Raw genomic sequence first — 5,550 nt, 5'->3', positions numbered from 1 at the left:
TTGACACACAAAACTAGCCAGTACATATATCATTTAGTCATCAGGAGGGAGAATGAACAAATATACTGACTTTTTAGAAGAAAATGTACATTGAATAATTAAAAAGGCTTTGTCTTCACTTACATTATTTCTCTAGAATACATTCTGATTTGAAGAAGATATTCCTTGGACTTATTATCACTTGTCAAATCTTTGTTATAGGATGTCTTATAACTGTGAATTGTTAATATTCTCTGAGCTCCCGGTAGGGGATCACACTTCTTGTCACCCACCAGAGGTCTCTGGATTCATGAATGAAATCACACACACACTTACATCCTTTACATTTTGATATGCCTTGACTAGCTCAGTGGGTGGGCACTTCCAAACCTCCCCATGGCTCGCACACACTCCCCTCTGGTATTTTATCTTCCGTGCCCTGTTTCCTTCAGGTCAGCCCTCCTAGGGGGCTTCTTTCCTTTTGCACCTACACTTTAGCTGTCTCACTCTCCTGTTTCTTCACAGTGTGGTTAGTTCTACATCTCTCTCACAGATGCATCCTTTCTTCTTCCCTTTGTCTCTTGTCCCAAAAATCTTAAAGTATTGCCTCTGTCCCTCTGCCCAGCCATTGGACACTGATTCTTTATTGATCAATCAAAAACCACTTGGGGATAGAGATGCTCAGCAGCTGGACATGTAGATTCTTATGTGATTTTGGCAGCCAGATTAAGACAAAGCATTAGAACCAATCCCCAAACAATGTCTAGATAATATTTGAGATGTTTAACATGAAAACTTCATCATCAACACTGACTGTGTGTCACATAGTGAGACACTGAAGTCTGGCTTGTGGAGAAATATTCACACTTCCAGAAGAATAGAAGATAAAGATATTTTTAGAAATAAGTTCTGAAAAACGTTATTAATAATAGTTCGATGCTGGCTAAGTCAAAGGCAGACCTGTCTCTTAAACGAATACTTGAAGTTATTAAGCTACAGGAAATTGCAAGCTGTCTTTTCCATTTCCTCCCATAAACACGCCAGACGACAATAAAGCGACAGACTTTGCAACCATTGATTAACTGTTAAGTCAATGTAAATGTTCATCTAACCTCTGGTACATTGACTATTTGCATATGTACATAGAACACATTAATTTGTTTAAACTCAAGGGATAAAGCTAATTTTAGAATAGAATAATCTTAGATATTCTTATAATATGCTTATGTTAGTGTTGCACTTTAAGATTGCATAAGATTAGCATTTCTCAGTTTATCTAAATATTTGTATGTCCCAACATAGCAATGACTTGTCATGGGGAGTCATTTACACTCAGCAGGGCTCACTGGATCCTCCATCAACAACAACATTCATGGAAATCTGATTACACAACCAGACTGTGAACAGAACAAAAACCTTATTACCTTATTGCTAACTCAGATTGGATCTAGGAACCACCATTATGCTGCTATGTCCTGTGGGATGTTTTCCATGCAGAATATCACCCTCGACCCCTGGAGTTGTGCAAAGTAGCCCTTTGTATAATACACAGTTCTAGGCCCAGGCAGTTCTCTGTTCACAGTAGCAGCTGCTATTTTCTCATATTACAACACAGCGGTAATGGTTAAAGCATACATGTGGAGTCAGACTGCCTGGCTTCATATTTTTACATGCTTTGTTACATTCTTTACTTATTATACATTCATGTAGCAATTATTATCATTATTATTTACCATGCACTATCACAACCATATTTATAAATATTAAGCCATGTGGTCCTCATAAGGGCAGAACCAATATTCTAGCCTACACAGTCTGGACTAGTGCCCATGTCTTTAACTTTTTCTGAGGGACATTGGAAAGGTAGTTCAGTTTCAGGAAAATACAGACAAAATGGCATCTTTATTATATTTCTTTGAAAGAATTCATGATTTAGTACCTGCAAAATATATGAAGGAGTACCTTGTGCTTAGTATCCTGTGACACCAACAGGTTTCCTGTAGGCTATGTTAGAATTGGTCTCAGAATTTCATTATCAACAGTATGTTATATTTCTTTCCTTCCTTTTTAATATGGTTTGGGGCTTTGCTTTAGTTTTGGTTTTATTTCCTAAACCGAATTGACTGTCATTAAGTCTTCCATTCCAGCTCTTTTACAGAAAGAACCATGTCTATTCAACTGTAAATCTCAATCAAGAACCGTGCCTATTCAACTGGTAAATCTCAATCAAGAGCAGTGCCTATTCAACTGGTAAACCTCAATCTATATATGATTGCTTGTTGGCATTTGAAACAGCCTTTGGGTGATCTACAAAGATGCTGGGTTAGGGACTGGCAAGAGAACTAAGTGACAAAAAGTGATTTCAACACAAGCCTGAGAAATGGGAGTTCAGTTCTTAGAACCCAATCAAGGGAGAGAACTGACCCTCAACGTTGTCTTCTGACCACCACAGATGTATGCTGTGGCATGCACATGCTACATTTATGTATACACATAATAAAACCACAAAAACGCATGCATAAACACTAATAAATAAAATAAAAGAATCGCTCCTGGGTTTGTAGATTCCTGTCAATGGGTAAGTGACATGTAGCTAGGATTATAGTCACATTTCTATATTTCTATGTAATAACTAATAATAATAATAATAATAGTAAAAGTAATGTGACTGAGAGCCAATTATGAAAAAAGCTTTTCTTTAAATATAAACACATACTTAACAGATGCTCCTACATTCATTATTATGAAGTATCATGCTTTTTGTACATTTAAAATATACTTTATGTATGTGAGTGTTTTGCCTTCATGTATACCTATGCACCGCATGTGTGTTTGGTGCCCCTGGTGGGCAGAAGGAGGTGACATGTCCTCAGGAACTAGAGTTACAGATGGTTGCATGATGCTATGTAGAAGCTAAGAATTGACCATGATCTTCTAGAAGAACAACAGTGCTTTTAAACAGTGAGCCGTATCTGCAGCCCTTGTGTATCACAATTGTAAGTACTTTCAATGTACATGCTTCTCATTATGAAAATACTTTGTTCATCAATTTTCCCAGTTATGCAATCTGCTTAAGAGTTGACTATGCATTCTATATTAGTGAAATGCTGATCTGCTCCAAACAAGTCCACGCACCGGCTGTCTAGGCCTATTTGCAAAAGATCAAACTTAATAATATATTACATTAGATACTTGTTTTTATTTTACTAAAAGTTTAATTACTCTTTATATTATATTATAATACATAGTAGTATCTTTTTACAGCATTTACTATGATTTGCTGTTCTTCATTAATTTTGTTGATCAAGTAAATATATAAATTTGCAAATAGAGACGAGTCACTGTTCAGATAAAATAATTCAGTTGAGAGTGGGTGAGAAGAGAGAAGCCAAATGGCTCCCAGGCATTGGTTTAAATTCAACAGAAGAGACTGGAACTATGTGAGAGAGTGAATAATTTCTGTTATCATTATGTGGGTTGGAAAGGATTCTTTAAAATGCAAAGAGATGGCAGAGAGATCACTCTAATTTTACTAAAGGATTGATTCTCTGGAGGCAGAGACAGAAATCGAGTGGCCTTAGTGGACAGATAATTAAGGATGACAGACTTTAAAAATAAATATTTTCCTTCTAGGTGTTGAGGACAGAGTAAACTTCACCCAGGAAAAATGAAATCCTCTTATTTTTGTCACTTTCTTCAGACTCTCCATAGGAGAAGTTAGAGATAACCCTTGAGGGATCAACACAGCTGTGCCAGATTGTATTAGTGGCAGGAGCTTATGGAGTCATATTCAATGGATCGTCAATAGTGAGGAACTCATATAGCACATGCAAGGCACTGAAGCATATTGAGAATGAAAGGTCAGTGGAGGCAAAATACACAGTCAGTGAACACATTGTTTCTAGAGCCTCCTTGGGATCTGATGAGGCTGAGAATGGAGGGTCAGGTAGGCAGGGGCAAGGATTTGACTCTGTTTAGCTTACTTGACCTACTTGTATCCAAAAGGTGGGAAAATAATTTAGTCCATATTCATTTCAAGTAGAGCACAGAGAAATCTGGCCTTTATTTATTATTTGTTTGTCTGGTCTTTTAAAATTATTATCTTTAATCTTAATTTTTTTACAGTCCAGTAGTTATCCCCCTCCTGTTGTCCCCTCAGAAAAATTCTTCACTCCATTTCTCCTTTCCCATCTTGAAGAGGATTTCCCCACTAACACCTGCCAGGCCTCCCCATTCCACAGGGCCTCAAGTCTCTCAAGGGTCCTTTCTCATTGAGGCCAGACCAGGCCTTTAAACACATTTCCTGATCACATGGTGTGAGTATATAATACCATAAGAGGTAGTAATCCTTAGATGAGAGTGGGCATGAATGTAAAGAAAAATGTGTTTTGGGACCAGGTGAGGGAAATGTTTATCGCCATTCTTTTATATTCTGCTGTACGGTTTTCTTCCTTCAATCTTGGATACTACCCAATAGTGTGCTGGGAAAAACAGGGTATCATCCTCAACCTCCTCCCTCCTTCGCATCCCTAAGGCTTTTGTAACATGAAGATTAGGATGACACCTTTGTCTTATATGTCTTAGTTCTAGCCATCATGAAAGAAGGGAAGGAAAAGACAACACTTTTAGGATGTTTGTTTTTGTTAAAATCCATCATTTGCTCTCTTCATTTTGCTTCATAAGTCGTGACACCTAGGACTTATTCTCACCTAGTCCTCCAAGTTTCAAGCCAATGCAAATTAAACCAGTAAAGATTTGAGTTAAGGAAAACTTGCTGCTAATAGTGATTTGGTCTCACATTGTTTTTTGCAAATATAGCTTTACGTCTGTCCTGTGAAGCTTATTGTGAAAAGCATGGAATTTTCTCTTCCGTCAATGCCCTGTGGTCATCCCTATAAAAGGCAGACAACTTTGACTATCACAACATAGAATCAAGGTAATGATTCTGGAAAACCTCTTTAAAACTAGTGTTCTGGTAAGAGGAACATCTGTTTTCTCCAGTGGATCACTGGGTAGTATCTCAATCCCAGTCCAGGGCAGGTCGTATTCACACGAACACACAAAATGGACTCTGGTTAGTTTGTTTTTCTTTTCCTATTTATTTATTTATTTATTTATTTATTTATTTATTTGCTTGTTTTGCTTTGGCATCTTTTGAATTATTGGCTTTTGTTTGGTGTTCGCTGTTGTGCTTTTGTAATTTTTAAAGAAATAGAAAGAACACAGAATTGAGTAAGTAGGGGGATGAGTAAGATCTGGGAGGATTTGGGATAGGGGAAACATGTTCAAAATATATTGTATTTGAAACATTTGTAAATGAAAATACTGCCTTAGACACAAAACAAATGAGTTAAAATCAGGAATGGGGTATTTCTGAATCAACAGTTTTGAATCCCTGATAATTTTAATGTCTAACAATAGACCGACCCTCCTAGGGAATCAGATTACTGTGAACTAGACATTCGTTTCATGTTACTTGGTTTATCTATATTTCTTTAGTTCACAAACTCTTCTGATTTGAGTAGACTATTGTTATTGCTGTCAACAAGGCTTTCTTTTTTTTTTTTTTTT

Source organism: Mastomys coucha, unplaced genomic scaffold (assembly GCF_008632895.1).
Source record: "Mastomys coucha isolate ucsf_1 unplaced genomic scaffold, UCSF_Mcou_1 pScaffold4, whole genome shotgun sequence".
In the NCBI taxonomy this organism is placed as follows: Eukaryota; Metazoa; Chordata; class Mammalia; order Rodentia; family Muridae; genus Mastomys; species Mastomys coucha.
The sequence above is the reverse complement of the archived record's forward strand: the minus strand, read 5'-3'. Positions refer to the sequence as shown.